At 43.7% G+C, this 19,842-nt stretch overlaps 1 long non-coding RNA gene across 1 annotated transcript in view; it reads left to right on the top strand.

Annotated features, from left to right (window-relative positions):
* LOC142873731 (uncharacterized) overlaps nt 1-19,842 on the top strand; it is a 42,924-nt gene that overhangs the window by 2,326 nt on the left and 20,756 nt on the right. Inside the window, exon 2 of the long non-coding RNA XR_012921687.1 lies at nt 1,990-2,166. This is a non-coding gene — a long non-coding RNA (uncharacterized LOC142873731). The remainder of the gene's footprint in view (nt 1-1,989; nt 2,167-19,842) is intronic.

The following is a 19,842-nucleotide window of genomic DNA, read 5'->3' on the forward strand; positions in this document are numbered from 1 at the left end:
GGGTCCTGTTTCAGTCTTCTACATTGGCTATCCAGTTTGCCCAGCACCATTTATTGAATAAGGATTCTTTTCCCTAGTGTATGTTTTTGTCTGCTTTGTCGAAAGAATGTTCTTCATCTGGAGATTTCAGAGCAGACACTAAAAAGGAAGGGGGTTGGAGAAACTATATAGTTGTCACTATGCCAGGGCTGTTACACATCTTTGGGCTTTTCTGGTCATTAAAGTGCCATCTCATCAACAAAATCACCTCTAAAGATGCTATTGGCAAAATGTAGTGTAAGTAAACCCCGACCAATGACAGATCACCTGGCTTCAAAGAAGGCAGCCCTGGAATGGGAAGAGCTGAGGAGGCAAGGAGTCTAGTTCTAAGCCTTAGAGCCATTGCTTACCAACTGAGCAAACTTGGGCAAGTCCTTTCACATCTCTATCTCCCCATCTGAAAAGCAGAATTATAATTCCTATTCTGCCCACATCACAGGGTAATTATGAGGATCAAATAAGATCATATATGTGAAAATGCTTTCTTAACCTTAAAGCCCTACATAAATATGAAGAATGTGAGGCACAGACTCCTCTGAGGAACCAATTCCAATATCATGTAAATATCACTCTCAGGAAATTGTCCCTGCCCCAGAGACGTTGCAAAGGCAGATTATTTTCCTTCCTAAAGAAAGGTTTGATGGCTCAGTTAAGGCTATAAGATTCTGTCATTTTCTGAGGCCACATCATTTGCATATGATTTGCATGTGTTTGCATAATGGATTCAAAAGACTCAGTGCAAGTGTATAAAAGTAAAAGAAAATAAATGAATATGAGTGACCTTCTGCCACAGCATTCAAATCAAATATTCAGGGCATAATACCCTGAAATATGAAATAGATTAAAATTTAAACTATTGCAAACAGATGAGAAGATAGGTTTTAGAGTTTAGGGGCAAGAATGAAATTCTTATCTGGCCTCAGAATTTGGTTGTAAAGAATCACATACTTTTACTGGTCGCCCCAGCCAAATGATTTTCATGCCTGAATTCTCTCCTCCACAAGGAGGAAGAGAGGTAGACAAAAACCCTTCTTCTCCCTGTAGACAAAACCATACTCACTGCATTATATTCTAGGCTATTCTGAAATGTCTCAGGTGACAGAAAACTTACCATCCCCCAACAAATTGTTTTCACCAATTCTGACAATTTAAAAGGTTTTATCTTATATTGAACTTTTAAAGTCTTTTCTCTATGCTTCCCATGTTTCCTTATCTCCTCTGGCTAATAAAGTTCAAGCCCTTTTCTACCTTCCAGTCCTTTAGGTATTTGCAAATAGTTATCATGTCCCTAAAGCTTCCCCATTCTAGGTTAAAAATCTTTGGTTCCTCCATGTCATAAGTTCATGCGTTATTATCCCTAATGGTCTGTTTATGTGAATATTTTCCAAATCCCCCAAGAAAAGTAGTGACTTGAATTCTAATTCTAGCTCTGCCATTAACTGGTTGTGTGTCATTGGGACAATCTCTTTGTGTCTCAATTTCCTCAGCTATAAAATGATGAGGTTGGACTAACTTATCTATAAGACACTTCTCTTCTTTTTTTGTTTTTTTTTGAGACAGACTGTCACTCTGTCACCCTGGGTAGAGTGCAGTGGCATCATCACAACAGCAAACTCCTAGGCTTAAATCCTCCTGCTTCAACTTTTCCAGTAGCTGGGAGTACAGGCACATGCCACCCTGCCCAGCTAATTTTTTCTATTTTTGGTAGAGATGGGATCTTGCTCTTGTTCAGGCTGTTCTCAAACTCCTGACTTCAAAGAATCCTTCTGCCTCGGCTTCCCAGAGTGCTAGGATTATAGGCATGAGCCACCACGCCTGGATACTTCTTTATGTGAAATTCCATTACTCGATTTCAAAACTACAATTTCCAAGTTACTTTTGTGATAAAGTTATTGGCTTGAGATGATAAAATTGAATTACATTTGCCTTTTGTTGACAATCTTCCTCCAGGAAGTCTTACTCCTACTTGGCAAACAAAATGTATAGACAGAGGTTTGGCTGGAGCAATGGGTGTCACAACTGCTGCAGTCCCAGTTCATTCACAGTGCCATGAAGGGATGGAGCTGCCATCACGGAGACACCGATGCTTAGAACCAGTTCTTGCAGAAATATGGAGACGGAGAGAAGGTGAGAAAAGGCACCAGTGACTAAATTGTTTCTATTGATCAGCAAACACAGTGGGGAATAAACAGATCTGTGGACCCCAGAAGTTTTCATAAAGCCGAAGGATCCTTATATTAGACATTAACATAGATTTATATACAAATCCCAAATAATTTTTTTTGTTGTTGTTGTTCTGTCTTTTATTCCACCAGGTTGCCATGCAGTTCACTCCCTGTGGTCAACTATCTCCCCAGGGGTGACCCCCATAGAACTGCCCAATTTCATGTCTGGTGAGGCCCATATTTTCCCTTCCCAGTTTCCATGTGATTATAGTCTGGAAGCAATTCAGGGATGCTAGGATACCGTGTTTGGCTCTTCAAGCCCTTTCCTGGTGATAACCCAAAGGCTAATTTACTTTCTTTCAAGGATGTGCAAACCAAAATATGCTTTTGTGATTAAATTTAACAAAAAACTAGGTGTGTAATTGTCATTATACATTACAGGCACCAGTTAGTGTTAAACCGACCTGTTTTTTTCCCCTCTATATAGTTACTTTTGGTTCTGCTTTTGGGTCAAGCCTACTTTCCTCCTTCCCTCCAGATGGTTAAATTTACTTACATCTAAAATCCTACTTGAATATTTTAATATATTTCATGCTCAATTTTACTCCTCATCGTTATATTTCCCAATATGCATTTAATTTCTTACCAAATTATTATGGCACAAAGTTCAGGGCCATAAAGGCCCAAAGTAAATCCCCCTTCCGAATCAATCCCACCTCTCTCTGATGGTTACATGGCGGGCTGCCTCACGTGCACGTCAGAACAGAGCCCTCGGTTCCTCTGATCCTGATCGCTTATCATGCTGCTGTGCTCCTGCCTTTGCAGTTGGTGACACTTGCGAAGTCACCAGGCTAAACAGAGCAAGTGATGCTGATCTCCTCACACCTTGAGAGGGGACATGGCTCTTCTTATGTCCTGCTTGATTTTGTAGGAGAAGAAAGAGTTTTCCTCTCCCCTCTTAGGTTCTGTCTTTTGTCAAGACAGATTAACAGGAGAAAAAGCATAATGATTTTATTTGATGTTAATATTTTTATGTGGCATAGGGTGCTCCATACAAAGAAGGGGAAACCTCAAAGGAGCAATGAGACCCAGGGGCTTATATACCATTTTAACAAAGAGTAATGAATTGTGGAGATGTGACAAGACAAAGGAAAAAGGGATTTGGGCTAGGAGCAGTAAATCGTGGGAAAGTGACCAGTAAATATATGGGGGAAACTAATGAAAGAAAAGGGTTGTTTAAGTAAGGTCTGTTCTGGCTCCTTGTCTCCAGTGGTGACAATGTTCTTTTTTTCCTGGGGGTACCTTTCTCATGGGAAATGTATGCCCTACTGTTAGGTAAAAATAGGGAGGACAGAGAGCCCTTCCTCACTGGCTGTTTCTCAATTGCCTTCAGCTCAAATAACCAGTACACCAAAGTGGCATATTTTGGGGTGGCATGTTCTGATCCCCACCAATTTCAAGCTCAGTTGTGTCCTTTTGAAGCTGGACAGCCTTATTCTGCTGCTCCAATCCTGCCATTATAGAACATGGCTATTTCTCTGTGCTCTTGGTGATGGCACTGCCACCAACAATAGCAGCACAGTTTCTCCACATGGCATAGATAGTTCACCTGTGGCACAAAAAATAGTCTACGTGTTTTTTCACACCTCCAAGCCCAAGTTGTCTTGGCGTCTGTACTCAGGAGAAAGGGGGAGTCCTTCCTTGTCCAATCCAGGGACAGTTTGTATTTCCTGTCCTAGGATTCACCTCTTCTCAAGATTACTGACATTGGAAATACTATTTCCCTGGGGCTTCATTATTGCAATTCAAAAACTGTCTGATGCAGGAACATTTCCCCAGCGGTGGGTTTCACTATTTTTTGTGGTCATCCAGTTACATGTACATGGTTCTGGAAATATGTGTAGCATGTTAGAATATTTGTCAAGCTTTAACTTTCAATTAACCATAACATCATTGCCATTCACTAACTTCGCTTTCATCCGATGTATTTTATACAGGCAGAAATGTTAAAGACATCCTTAGGGCTTTTCTCTTGAACTGTCAATGAATGTAATATTCACAGGCAGTGGGATACAGGGACTAGAATGAGTACAGGGCTGGGAATTGGGATTCTGCGATAAACTCCCAACTCTGAAATAAAGTGGTTTTAACAGTGGTGCATTGCAATCAGAAATTTTAAAGCTAAAAGTAAGTTTTAAAATAATCTAATCCAACCCTGTCATTTCTTTCATTAAGAATGTAAATCAACAGCCTATGAGTCTAACTGTCCCAAGAGTTGAGATTATTCATATTATTATTCAGCCATTTACTTTTAGCTCTTCTGGAACATTTTTCACATCCTGTCTGATGTCAAGCCTTTTATTGTGAGCATTGTATTAGATTAAATTCCCTTGGTCCTTTACAGTGAACATGGGAACAAAAGGATCTTCCAAACTAACAAAGAGGTCGGTGATAACTTCTATAAATGGTGATATGGCATCCTTCCTTCATTCTAGTGAACCTCAGAAATGTCTCCATCAGTCTGAATGGAAGCATTTAGTGGCGGTGGAATGGTGCTGATGTAAGGGGAGCTTTTGTTCATTCCTCTGCTCCAGTGCTCTGTCTTGCTCTTGTGGCTAGGGAGGGTTAGCAGCAGACAAGGGTTGACAGCCTTTATGGGTTTCCATCTTCTGCCACAGGTACTTATGCGACCTTGGACAAGCCGCTGGCCTCGAAAGTGACTCAACTTCTTCTATAAAAGAGAAATACTCTCTCCCCCACTCTCAAGTGTGCTTGTGAAAAGAAGGGTAACCCATAAAGGACTATGAAGAATTATATATTATTTCTAGTATACAGCACTTGAATAGTATTATCACATATAATTTCAGCACGACTTGTTGATGTTTGTCCTAATTTTACCCCAAATGTATAGATGAGTAAAGCAGGGTCAGGGTGGTTCACAAATGTGCACAAGTTCACAGGTGAAAAAGTAGAAGCTCCAGGACTCTTAACTGGCTCTGTCTGATCCCAGACTGGCGCTCCTGCCCCCCACCCCACTTCCTCTCCAGAAAGCCCCTTGATTGCAACAGAAAGAATCCCAGAACCCAGCCATATGGCAGCAAATGTGCTCGGCATGATGTCTCAGGCACTCAGGTTTGCATTCAGGCCCTCCCAGTCTGTGGTCCTCTGCGGGGATTCTTCCTGGCACTTATTTGACAACCACATTTTCATAGGATGGAGAGAGTATTTGGAAGAGATGTCAGCCTTAGAAATTTAATCAGCTGGGCCGAAAGCAATCAAGATGCCATCTGGACAGGCTCTGACTTCCTGCCCAGAAGATAAAGACATCTGGACTTAGTAAATGCCAAGGACATGCTGACTTGGTCCCCAGGCCCGTGAGCCACTCCTTGCTTCACGCAGATGCATTTTCTTACTTGCACAGAATCTACAGCTCGGAGCTCCTGCCAGGGCCACTGAGTGCTTAACGCTACTGACCATCAAAGGTTTCACTGCTCATGACCAGTAAACACTGTGAGCCGTAGTAACTTTCCAGTGCTAAGGAGATGGATTGACTGCAAAGGCCACCGTAAATAGGCCTCTTTAATGATGGGGCAAGAGGTGGCTGCCCCAGGCCCAGTTGATGGCTGATACAGAGACTCTGAACTAGGGCACATCGTGACTGAGAGGAAATGTTAAGTAAGGCTGAAAGGAAATGTTTGTACAGACGAAGAAGCTAATTAAGTGGCTTGCCAGGTTTTCCTTCTCAATCTCTGCTTACTGCTGCTGCTTCTTCCTGTGGGGAAGGCTCTTGCCAACCCCACCATCTCCAGCAGCCAGCCTGAGTGCCCTGGGTGGGAGATGAAGGCATTTGGGGAAGAGCTGAAGAACTAGAAGTAAAATGTCAAGATTCTGCACAGAGGGCTTGCGTTGCGACAACGGCTGAACACTTGCACATGATTTTTGAACACCTTTGTAGAGATGGCTTGAATCTCACATACCAGTTTCTATTTTAAAGCAGAGTTTGGGTCCTTTCAATAAGTGCCCAAAGCCTCCAAATTTGGCAGAGTTGGACTCAAACATCCCCCAACCCTCAATTACTTTCCCAGAGAGAAGCAGTATTTGTTCCAAGTACACTTATGAAATTCCTCTTCCGTAAATAGCATTGATAAAACCTATTCCAAACAGTTCTCTTTTAGCTCCTGAGTGGTTGGAACACACTAAAGATTTTTCGGTTTTTGGAAAAGATTTGCTAGTGTGGGGTGCTTTACATTTGAGAGGTTTTATTTCAAAATTATGAAAAATACCGTGTCTATAAATGTTTACTGAGCTTTCAATTCTAGCCTAAGATCTTGAACCAACAATTGTTTCTGACTTAAGAACAAAACCAAACCAACCCCAACAGCAGGAATTTATCACTTTAGATGGAGATTGATGGAAAGTTGGTCAAAACCTTGCAGTCCCTCTGGCCTCTGTGCTCAGGAAAACACATCTTCATTCTTTTCCTTTGATTTTCTTATAGGCTGCATTTATTTCTTTGTCGTTCATTTCACTTCTACTGCATTTTCTTTCTGAAAATCTTTCCCCCATAAGGCCAGTTTTGTTCACATTTGGTTCTTGCTTCAATTGTGTCTATCTCTTTAAGGTTTCTTCCTCCCTCAGATTTTTATATTCTTTTACATTTTTGAACCTCACATTTAGCTATGGCTTTTCATCACATTCTTCATTCATCAGAGCTTTGTTTCTGTGGGATCATCACATTTCTTGGTCCCTGGAAGGCCCAGGAAGCACCCATTTGTTTTCTTTCCTCAGAACGCTGTCTTGCAGAAGCTCACTTTTCTGAGTTCTTGGGGCTGCCCAGATGCCATATGGGGCCAGCAGCCAGCGCTGTTAGAGAGGAAACCTGCCTCACTGCCCAACTCTGGGCTTCCTCCAATTCAGGGCCTGGGACCTAGGTCAGTTGAGCCTGGCCAAGGTGAAGTGCTGCTTGGAGGTGAGCTGGGAGTGGTGGGCTCTGGCCCCAGCGATGTGTCATGCCCCTCAGCCTTGACCTTGGCCAACACAGCAGGCAGTTCACCTCTGAGGTGCTACAAGTCTAGCTTATGGCCTTTGTATTCAAATGAGATGCAGGTACTTAGAGTCTGTGGAGAAGAAAACAGAAAGTTAGGAACTGGTGTGTCTCATGACTTTCTTTCTTTCCTCCTCCCTCCCTCCCTCCCTTCCTTCCCTCCTTTCTTTCTTTCTTCTTCCTTTCTTTCTTTTTAAAATCTTTATGGAACAGATTTATTGTCATACATGAAGACAACTGGGCAAAGCTCTCACGCTTATGGGTACATATGAAGATCACTGTTTATAGGCAAAAATAATTTTAGGTCTACACTTAAAAAGCAAAACCAAACCAAACAAAAAGCAAACTAGCGAAGTGATTTTCATGGGATGACACACCATATATAAAACTGGAAATAGGCAAAATGTTTGCACGTCACTCCTAAAACAAAAATTAATGTCAGACGTAACTCAAGAAAATAAGATGGATACTAGTAATACTGAGTTTTCTTGAAACTGTAAAACGTACATCAAAATGGAAAGCCATCCACCCAACGTGGAGGGCTCCATGTTTAAAAGAGAAAAATGTTTCCCTTATAATAAGACTCAGAAATAGCCCTAATTTTCCCCCATCACTAAAACATTTAACTGTTATTGGGTTAATTATACTCCTATGCCACTACTATCTTGTTAGTGATCATCAAATGTTAACATTCCTAATCTCTTTCATTTTAGCAACTTAAAAAGCTACATTGGCATGAAAGATGGAAAATGAACAGATACACAAATTAAGTACAAATGTTTTAATTTTCAGAAGGTTTGACTTTTCATTATTCTGAGTACTACAAAAAGATTGTCAGATATTTTGGAAATATTTCTAAGAAATAAATATGGAAAAATTCTATTTGGTATTAGAACAGGCTATCAGTTTTCTCAAAGTATAAGAATTTCAATATTTTGGGATTTTCAACAAGAGAGAAAAAGATGCACTTTATATTGCTAAATAAGCATGTATCAGATAAGACCAGCAATAAATGGACATCAAGGAAGAGAAGTCCTTGTATGGAGACAGAATCAGCAGGGGCCAAGCATGGGAAAATTGTAAAATTCTAGGGTCAAATTTTAACATAATTTTTCTCTTTGTGACACAATTACTATAGTTCCTGTTGCAATCTATAATTAACAAAAAAAAAAAAAGGAAAAAAGAAAAAAAGGAAATTCTAAACCTCCCCTTTCACTTTCTAAATATAGCTTAATTTACTTTAAACAAATCTTCCATAGCAACTTCTTAAAGTTGTAGAAATGACAAAAATTATTTTATCAAAGGACTCATTTGTGTTTGTACTCACAGAATAGACTTCCCCATAGAATTCCTTTTCTTGGTAACCAAATTGAGTGCATTTTTTAATGACCCAATTTTTAAAAATTTAACTCCACGTATCTCTATTTTGTAAAGTGAGGCTTTGAAATGTGCACAATAGTCAAGAGCAAATAAGAAACTCAACAAATGACAAAAACTGTTTGCTTCATGTGAGTGAGTAATGTCAGAATTACTCTCCAAATTGACTTTGTGATATCCTAGGCTGTGGTTTTCAGGGTAAAATATATAGGGCCCGGGTAGGGCCCTACAGTTTTGTAGTGTCTGGAGAGGGTGGCTGTCATGTCACAATGGCGTCCTGGCATGGGGACTAGCTGAGCTGCTCCACAATCCTAACAGGTGGTTAGGGCACACGCCAGCCAGCCGCAGGGCTCAGGCCCTGATTCTGCTGGGGATGGCGTGGGAAGCTGGATACTTTGAAGGGCTGGTAGCTTCCTACGGCAGGAGAGAGGGCCCATTCCCAATGCAAAGTTCTACCAAGAAAATAGCCTGGCCATAGTCTACAGCTCTAAAAATAGATGTGCTTTTTGTTGGGTTGTCACTTTTTTTATACTTTCATCTGCAAACTTGGAATTAGAAGGTTTTTGTTGTTTTACTTATGAGTTAGAATGCTAAGCATTTATCATCTTCATAAGGAAGTTTATTTTATTTTTATTTTTTTTGAGACAGGGTCTCTCTTTGTTGCTCAGGCTAGAGTGAGTGCCATGGCATCAGCCTAGCTCACAGCAACCTCAAACTCCTGGGCTCAAGCAATCCTCCTGCCTCAGCCTCCCGAGTAGACTTTAGGTGTGTGCCACCATGCCTGGCTAATTTTTTCTATATATATTAGTTGGCCAATTAATTTCTTTCTATTTATAGTAGAGATGGGTCTTGCTCTTGCTCAGGATGGTTTTGAACTCCTGACCTTGAGCAATCCGCCCACCTCGGCCTCCCAGAGTGCTAGGATTGCAGGCATGAACCACTGTGCCCGGCCAGGAAGTTTATTTTAAAAATGACCTTTTATTTCCCCCCCTCATACATCCAGAAAATAATAATATCTGGCACATAGTCCTTACTATTAACAAGTACTGTTCTAAGTAGATATTAACTCATTTAATCCTATGACTAGACTCTGAGGAGTCATCTCTGGGTATGTGGCTGAGGCCGGGCTTGAACCTAGGGAATCTGGCTCCAGAGATAAAACAAGAGAAGGAAGGTGACCATGACCAGGAAGCCAGAAGAAAGGAAAAGCCATCAGAACAACCAGTTTTGCCCAATGCTTTGATGGAAACTTTGAACCCTGTCTCTTCCCCTGCCCATGAAAAATGCCCATTTAGTCAGGGCAAGGGCAGAGCGAAGTGTGAGAGTGAGCTGAGGCTCTGGGACCCCAGCCCAGCCCCACCTCCTAGGCTTTCTCTTGTGCAGCTCTCACCCGGGGCTCCTGATGTCTCATTAAACATCAGTCCCTTTGCCTAGGCAAGCCCCCCTTCTGAGCAACACCGTTCAGTCGCAAGGCCCGAGCTACACATGCAACTGTAAGTCTTCTAGTAGCCCACATTAAAAATGTAAAAGGAAGAGAAAAAGCATCATTCCCCAAAACAAAAACGAAACAAAACTGCCACTGCTTCCTCCTTTCACATTTTGCTTTTTAAACTTGTGTTTTGTATTTAAGTTGTTGATTTTTAAAGAAATCCTGAGAAGTAGACAGTAAAACAGCTCTTGGAAGAATTTACAACCGACTACTCCAAGGTCTGGGAAGCTGCGGAGCTGGAGCGGGATTGGGATTGGGGTGAGTGGCTGGGAAGGGGTTTCCCTCCGTCACTGCAGCCTCACTGTGGGATCTAGACAGGGGGACCCTTCAGTCAAAAGGGAAGTGGGGACAAGGGGTGGGGGAGGAGGGAGAAGAGGAGGAAGAGGGAGAAGGAGCTAGAGGAAACAAACAAAATAAAAGTCATTGTTGCCTGCTTGAATACAGAGGAAAAAAACACCTGCCCTGTATGGAGGGAAGGAGCCCTTGAGGGGGCGGTGGGCTGGAGGGAAGCTGAGTGAAGGGGCGGCCCTGGGACCCCGGGCGGTGCTGGTGGGGAAGTCTCAGGAGACTCTGGGCCCAGGGCCACACCAGGTACTGTGTGCTGCAACCATCACCCTGGGTATTCCAGGAGCAGCTCCCTGTTTAGTTTTCTTTCAGTAAATGAAGTGGCAGATCCCGCCCTTGAAAAGAAACAGGTGAAAGTAATTAATTTTAATAATATATTTTATAATATTTAACTCAATATATAAACATATTTCAATCATATAAAATCAGTATAACTAATGTAAAATATTAATGAGATGTTTACTTTCTAACACTTTCATACTATGTCTTCAGAATCCAGTGTGTATTTTATATTTATGCCACATCTCAATTTTGGCACTATATTTTCAATGGAAATACTTGATCTGTATTTGGATTTCATAACATGTATAGTGGAATAATTAAACTGACATAACCAAGTTGTTCCAGGCATACTTAAAAGTTTTTCAATAACTACATCAAGTATCAGTTTCTGTATTTAAATGAATTAAAATGAAAAAAAATTCAATATTCAGTTTATCAGTCTAGCCACATTTCAAGGGCTCAAGAGGCACGTGAGGGCTGGAGAGAAATGAAACTAAATAACCACGGGTTAGTGAGTTTCCATTAAACAGTGACCTAAAACCAACACTTATTCACTACTCTTTTCCTTGCTGGCCACGTTTGCACAGGAAACTGCAGGTGGGCCTGGAAGTTTGGGGTTTGGGTACCCAGTGTTAGCTCCTACAGGGTAAGCAGCTACAGGCAGTTATTTTGCAAATGTTAACCCTGCCACCTAGTGACCACTTTCTGAATGTCACATGGAGATCCCGGCAGCTTTGAGACTTTCCCCACGTGGCACTGGGCTGCAGATGTGTTCTTGCCGTTTTAGGGCTGCTGTATCTATCCCTGAGTAAGCACCAAGTTGTCATTTCCCCTCTTGTTTCCCCACAACAGCAAGGGGCGTGGAGAACAACAAACATGTCTCAGGAGCATCCTGTGTGCTAAGGAGATGACTTCTGTCCCCACAAGGGTTAGAGTTGCTGCTCTCCCTTGGGCTTGATTCTCTTGCAGCTCCCGAGTCCTCTATTTGCCTGTAAAGACTCCTCCATTGAATTGTGAAATCCGTGTGGTCAGGGTCAATGTCTTGCTCGTGTTTGATCCCCACAACCTAGTTTGGTGTCTGAGGGTATGGCTCTAAGCTCACAGTCCTTCCAGCATTCTCGCCACAGTTCTCCAGATGGGGCATTAGCCTTTTCCACTCTCAGTGTGAGCTGTGTCATCTTCTTCACGTTGCTTCAGCCCTCGGGCTCCCTCTTCTTTCATTACATGCTCAGCACATGCTTAGTACATGACCTTGCCTTGAATTGGGGGACTACAAAGTTGAAGCTGGGAATGTCCTAATTTACACTAATTTACACATGAAATCTCTAAACCTACCTACACCTGTACCTGTGCTTGCACCTGATCCTCTTTGGATGCAATATCATGCATTCCAGGTGTGCTCTGAATCCCTAAACCACTCATTGGAATTGTTAAAGCTGGAGAGCTTTAACAATGATTAATGCCTGAGCTCCAACTCACAAAATAAGATGTCATTGGTCTTGGGTTTAGGCTGGGCATTGGGATTTTAAAAATCCCCCAGGGGGTCCTAAACCACAGCCAGGATTGAGACCCACCCTCTGCATCCTCCTGCTTCCAGCCTTCTCAGTCTTCAGCAGGTAACCCCACTCTTACTGGTATTTCCAATTGTTCCCACGATTGGGCCATTTTCCCAATCATATGCAATACTCTAAACTCCCCATCTGAAAATATGAAAAAGCCTTCCTGGATCCAATAGTTACAGCAACTGTCTGTTCTTTTTATGCACTTTCCAAGTCAAAATTCAAGAATAAGTTGTTCACACAGGCTGTTTCTGCTTCCTCATCACCCACTCACTTTTAAGTCTACTCTGGCTGGGTTCTGCTCTGGAGATGATCACCCTGTCCTTTAAAAAGCCTCACCTTCCTTAGCCTCCAAGACTCCATGTTCTCCTAGTTTTGTTCTCAGGCTACCTTTCCACCCAACCTCCCAATGTTGGGGGTTTCTCAGGGTGTGGTGCTTGGCTGTCTTCTCACTTTACTTCTCATGGTTTTCCTGTCCCTGGGGAGCTTAGAGCACTTGCCCAGACCAATCTGTCAGCCCCACACCTGCATATCCAAATCCCTGTTCCACTCTCTAGTAGGTGTGTGATAGGCACCTCAGATTTCATGTTCCAGACTGAATCTTGATGCACTCCTTCAGCTTAGATTCTCTTTATATAGTAGTTCCTATTGCATTCATTTCCGGTGGCTTTTATAACAAATTACTACAGACTGATTCGCCTAAAACAGCACACATTTTTTCTCGCACAGTCCCAGAGGCCAGAAATCCAAAATCAGTTCCAAAAAATTGAAATCAGGTGTTGGCAGGCTGCATTCCCTCTGGAGGGTTTAGGAGTAAACCTGTTCCTGGCCTCTTCCAGCTTTTGGTGGCCTGCTAGCATTCTGTGGCATATTAGGATTCTCCTAAGAAATAGAATCCATGGGATCTATGTCTATGTATTAATGTCTATATATCTGTAGCTACACCTATCTGGAATTGGCTCAGGCAATTACAGAGGCTGAGATTGACATGATCTGTAGTCTTTAAAGTGGAGACCCAGGAGAGCTGATGGTGTACGTGCCAGGCCAAGGGCAGGAGAAGACCAATGCTCTAGCTCCAGCAGTCAGATAGGAGAAATTCCCTCTTAGCCTTTTTTTCTTATTCATGTCTGCAATTGATTGAATGAACCCCCCCCCCCCCACACACACACACGTAAGGGAGAACAAGCTGCTTTACTCAGTCTATCCAAGTGCTAATCTCAGCCAGAAGCACCCTCTTGGACATATTCAGAACAATTTTTCTTCAAATGTCTGGGCACCCCATGGCCCAGTCAAGTTGACATATAAAATTAATCATCTCATTTGGCCTATGTTAACATCATTCCAATCATCAAGGCAAGCATCTTTAATTGTCTTTCTGCTCTGTCTTTACATCACTTTCTCCTTTGCATGTGTTTTCTCCTCTTGCTTCCCTTTCACAAGGATACAGGTGATTATGCTTAGGACCCACCCAGGTAATCCAGGATAATCTCCCCATTTTAAGATCCTCAGCTCAATGATATCTTCAAAGACTGTTTTTCCAAATAAGGTCACATGTGCAAGCCCCAGGGATTAGGATTTGGATATCTTTAGGAGAACGTTTTTTTTTAGCCTATGACTCCAATTCGTGCTATGGCACTTTTTCCACCCAGTGCCATAAATCAGAAATTTGGGACTCACTTTTGTCATAAAATTCTTCTCATCCCCATTTAATTCATCCACAACTCCTATATTTTCTATTTTCTAAATAAATCTTGAAGCTCCTTAGCAATTTCCATCCCTTCTACCACCAACCTAACCTGAAACATAATGCTCATTTTAGCAGTTTGTTTATATCAATTGTAATTATCTCCTTATTTGTGATATTATTTGTTAAGTGTCTGCTTCCAGTCACTAGCCTGTAAGCTCCATGAAGGCTGAACCATATATGTTTTGGTCACCATTGTATTTCAGGTCTCAGCATAGTGATTGATACAGAGAAGGTGCTCATTAAATACAGAACACACATATGAATAAATGGAGGGTTACATTTTCTGCCATGAAGGAGCTCCAAGTATGGCAAAGGGGCCATTCAATTTTTTCATTACATTAAATTACTTTATCTAAACCATTTATATGGAGAACAATCTATATGCCAGACATTATACTAGGCTCACAGGATCCACCCATTAACAAATCATATAAAACTCCTTGTTTTCATGGAGCATTACATTTTAGCATGGGGGAGACAGAAAAGCATAATAAATACATAATACATGCATTTCATATATGTACATGTGTTTATACGTAACATTGGAAAGTGACAAATAACATGAAAAAATAGGACAGTTCAAAGGCAGTTTGTATACACTCGTAATTTTTGATGGGGTAGAGCTTTCTGGGGAATTGACATTTGTGCAAAAGCCTGAAGGAGCTGAGGGGGGGGGGGTGAGTCATGAGTGTGTCTGTGGAAAGTTTCCCGGCCTGGAGAAGCTGCAACTGAGGAAGTCCCGGAGGCAGGATGCTCCTGGTCAGTACAGGAGGGCCAGGAGGCCAGTGTGGCCAGGGCAAGTGAGGGAGGTGGGGAGTGGCCACGGGAGCCAGGGTGTGTTGGCTCTTTTAGGGCAGTGGAAGGACTTTGGTTTCTCCACTGAGACGGGAGCCCTTGAAGGGTTTCCAGCAGAGAAGGGACATGATCTGACTTATATTTTCCAAATATCTCTCAGGCTGCCTTGTGGACTGTAGGGGACTGAGGGTGGAAACAGGAAACCTGGGGGAGTCATTTCAGTAACTGAGGCAGGAGATGATGATGGCTTGGACCAAGGTGATAGCAGAGGTGATGAGAAATAATCGAATTTTGGATGTATTTTGAAAATAGGACCAGTAGGATTTCCTGACAGATGGGCGGGGGAGAGAAAGAGGAGAGAGAGGGAGAGTGAAAGAGAAAGAGAGGTATGGAGAATATCGCCAAGGTTTTTGGCCTGAGCAACTGGAAGCTAGACTAAATTCAGAGTTTTGTCTGAAACTCCTACCCCAAACATCTTAATTCCCTAAAGTCACTGGAACGGCTCACCAGCGCTGAACTTTCCAGACAGCTGCATGGAGTTGTCATCCATCCTTCCCTAGAGAGCGTCTGATCCCTTCCCTACACTCAGACGGTGCCATTCCGGGTTCGGAACGCCGCTCCGCCCAGAGCCGCCTTGGGTCCCTGACGAACAGGAACCGCGCATCCCGGACCTTCCGCTCCAGGATGGGCCGAGTTCGGCCTCACTGTTCGGGGTGTCCTCTGGCCTACCCAGGGCTCTAGGAGGTTGGCCTGATCGTTATTTTGCTCATAAATGTTTCTCCTCGTTCTAGTCTGGAGCAGCTGAGGTCATTCAGTAGCCCCTGGATCTCTGCTGGCCTGGGTGGGCTGGCCAAGTGCCACTGTAGGTAACCGTGACCTGTTTACGCAGCCTCCTCCTGGACGGTTACTATTCTCCTTGTCAGGGCCTTTGGGACAGTCTGTAAGGCAGGCTCGGTGAAAAGGCCTTCTTCTGTGAAGAAGCTGCAGCTGTTATGGGATTAGGCCCTTTCCCGTGTGTGCAGCTCGGCGCGCCGGGGCTGCAGGGCTCTGGGCACTGCGGAGCGCGGGTGGCCAGAGCAGTTGTCGGGGATGGCTGGGACTTTTAGCCCCCGTGCCTCAGCCCACAGGAGCCTCGCAGTGAGTAACACGGGAGGGTCAGGCATCTCATGTTTCTTCCCTGATGAGATCAGGGATGCCACTGCGGTGGCATTTCTCCCACTTTTCAGTTGCTGCGTGGACCCTGTGTGCGCGTGTGTGCGTGCACGTGTCTGTGAATCCACAGCCCCCCTGTACGGAATGAAAAGTCTCTGGGGAGAATGAATTTAAATGGACTGGCAACTGTTTGTTCGGGAGCGGTCCATGTTTATTTAAGCCTCCCTCCTAAATGCAGTCACGAGCTCTCCCAAATTCCACAGGCACCCGCATAGCTGAATATTCAGGGAGCTCGTGCCCTGCTGCTGACGCGGCCCCAGGCCCGCCTTGGTGGCTGTCTGGGCAGGAGCGTTGTGGTACCGTGGCCGTGGGCAGCCAGTGTGGCCCAGGGAAGCGGAAGGCCTCCACAGGTGTTCAAAACCGGAGAGTTCTATGGGCTTCCTGGGTGCGGCACTGGAAGGGGTGAAAGCAGAGGATGTTAGACGAGGTCGCCTCAACTGAAAACTGCTTGCCAGGGGTCTTCTCTCAAAGCCTTGCCCTTGCCCTGATTAACTTCTAATTTACATCTCCCGTGAGTTCTGCTCTAATTAGAGGACTCAGGTGGGAAGGTTTGGAACAGTAGCCCAAAGCCGGGAACTCTCCACACTACCTTTTAGAAACACCTGAGACCTGGTACCTGGCTGAGCCGGCTTTGGCCAAACTGTTACGGGCTGTGGACTCAACGCACCTCATTATATCTGAGTTTACCATTTGCTACCGTGTAATCCAATTAATGTTCAAGAAGGCATTTCTGAAAATGTCCTGAAATTTCTGTTTTCTGAGAGTGGTTGTAGCAAAACCCACCATGAAGCCTTTATGCTTCCATGTGTTGTTCAGTCTTGGTGGAATCAGAGGGAAGTAGGTGTGACTTTAGTTAGGGCACTGTGAGCTCTGATGGCAACGTTTTCTCCAAATGCCACACAAAGACCGGGAGAGGTGACAGCCAAGTCTGCAGGGAGCCTGTCTCTGGGCTCCTGTCCAGCACAACCACATCATTTTCCCATGTGCTCCAGGGGTCTGGTTGGTTTAAACCCTTGCATGTCTCGGTGTGGTGATACACCACGTGTGAAGGGATGTTTATTTAGCTTTTACTATGGGCCCGGCACCACTCTAAGGGCTTTGCATGTATTAACTTAGATTTTAGAAATTACTGAATATTGTTAAAAGTAAAGCCCAAGGAGCACAGGAATATGTGTGTCTTCATTCCTATAAAAAGATAATAATTATATATTTGTGAGTGAAGGAAGCTTGGAAGGGTACCCAAGAAAACGGCATAGTGTTTGTTTTTGAGGAGATGACCTGAGGGATTGTGGTCTTCAAGGGAGGCTTTTCATTTAATATACATTTGTTCTATCTGAATTATGTTTGACTATGTGAGCTGTATTCCTGTTTCAATAAAAAATACTACATTTATTTTTAAAGAGAACAAAATGAAAACTTTATGGGCCAAGTGAGGGATCAGACCCTGGGATTCGGGCAGCCAGCGGTGACACTGTGCGTGGAATAGCTGGGAGAAGCATGGATGGGGACTTTGAGGAGAGGTGTTTTGTCCTCAGTGGGAGAGGTTGACTCAAAGGGGCCTGCTGTCCTGGTGACCAAGCAATGGTTCTCATCTCGAATGGGAAGCTAGAAATTCTAGGAAGGAAATAGAAGTTTGAGTCCACTTGATGTGAACCAGCATCAAGGTAAAATGAGAAATGTGAGGTGACACCTGTCACCCACTCTGTATGCATCATTGTCATCTCAAGATTTCCTCTATGAGATAGGCAGGCCTCACTTTCCCATACTGCTAGAGTCAGACCCAGCTGGAGAAAACCCATTCTGTAATAACTATTATACACAGTCAGAATGCTGGCCCCATCACCTGGTCCTCCAATATCTGTAGGTAGAAGTCACTATGTGAAGTTTGTGAGGGAGCCCAGACAGATGGGACTCAAAGCCTGCCACCCCAGGGAACCCGCACACTTACAAAGATGACACAAGCACTGAACACTCTACAGGAGAATTGACTGTGGTAAGGACTTCCAGAGGGTGGATACAGGGCTATAGGGTTTCTGAAAAGAGAAAGATTACATTAGTCAAAGGGCAGTTGGGCATTTAAAAGAGCACCTTGGGATTTTGATAGAGGGAAGAAAAGGTATTAGAAAATGGCTTACACAGAAAGAATGAGGTGTGTTTGGGTAAAGCAGTAAAGAAGACGAGCAGCCCTTCTCATCTGCCCCATCGTGACAGCTACTATCCCAGAGGTGACCGGAAAGGTGCAGGCAGCCCTACCAATGAGGTCGGCTCCCCCTGTCAGGTCCCAGCCATCCTGTGCGTGCTGCAAGCTGAGGCTTTTAGGGGAAATTCGCCTCAGTGAAGTGAGGAGCGGGACGTTCTGCTTTAGGTATTGTGTGTCCCCAGGGGGAAGAAGGAAAGCTGTGGCTGCCATTTTACTATGATGATGTTCCAGAAGAAGATGACTTAACTATATTTGAATAAATGTAGATTGTTGTACCATACTTAAAAAAAATAACACATCCCCTGAAAATAAGCCCAAGGGTCTTCTTGAGGAAAAATAAATATAACACCCTGTCTTATTTTCGGGGAAACACGGTACAAGTTGACGACTGGAGCTGGGAAAGAAGCTGGAGATATTTTAGGAGTGAGCTCTGTGGTCAGAATAGCTGAATCCCAGAGAATAGATGATCTCTGCAATTAGAGATTTTTGAAAGAGGAAACATAGAAAATGAGCAAGCAAGATAAACTAAAGAAAGAGGAGCTGAAACAGAAAACCGAGGAGAGGGTAGAGTCACGGAATCTCAGTACTGGCAGTCTGATCCGACATAAGAATTCGTGATAAACCCCCATACACACTGATGGTTGAGGAGAATGAGAGCAGAAAGGCCATTGTTCAAGGCTACATGGAGGTCGCTGGCGACCTTTCAGAGAACTGTTTTTGGAGAGCATTGGGTGAAGGAAACCAAAGGTTTTAAAGCCTTAGTAGCCTGCAAATTTCAGTACCCTAGGCTGAGTCAACCAGAAGAGGTATTTTATCTGACCCTCAGTATCTAAAGAATCAAATGACTTTCTAATATTTAAAATTCGGTAGATTTCATGTAAAAATATATAATTCCAAACCCAGGTGGTCTGCCCGCCCCCCCACGACCCTTGTTTCTCTGGGGCTAGTGTTGGCTGGAGCCCTCTAGCTGGCCCAGACCCCCAGCCTGGCTCTCTCATCCCCACTGCCTGTCTGTGCTTATGGTGACAGCATGGGGACGTGGTGAGGAAATACAGGTTATTTACTCAGAATTCTCCTTCAAAAGTTTGGAGATGGCATGCAGAAAAGAAAGAGGGTGGCAAAGAGGGTGCTGAGGAGGAGAAATTGGTGTTAGGATAACAGAGGCTCAAGCTCCATTGGATGTTGCTCAAGGGGAAAGATTTAAGTAAAGAATAGAGGGTGGAAGAAGTGAGAGGGGAAATGATAAAACCAAAATTCCTTGTGGGAGCTGAGGAAGAGGCAGCTTTGGAAAGGAGCCTCAGCCTTTGAAATAGGCGACAGAGTGACAGGCAGAAACGGCAAGGGTGGGGGCAACTTTGCAATGGAGAGGATGGGACTCGGGAGAAGAGCTGGGATCACTGTCACTTGCTGGGCATGCTCATAAAATGGTGTGAGGTCAAGGTGAACCAGCAAGCTTGGTGGCACCCTGGGGCAGGACAAGAATTTGGTTGCCCTCAAACGTGGATCTTCTTTAAATATTTGTCCAATAGTCATTTTGTCGTGGCAAGGCGAAGATGATTGTCTCTTTAAAAAAATTGCATGCTTATGT

This window comes from Microcebus murinus, chromosome 11, assembly GCF_040939455.1.
Source record: "Microcebus murinus isolate Inina chromosome 11, M.murinus_Inina_mat1.0, whole genome shotgun sequence".
NCBI lineage: Eukaryota > Metazoa > Chordata > Mammalia > Primates > Cheirogaleidae > Microcebus > Microcebus murinus.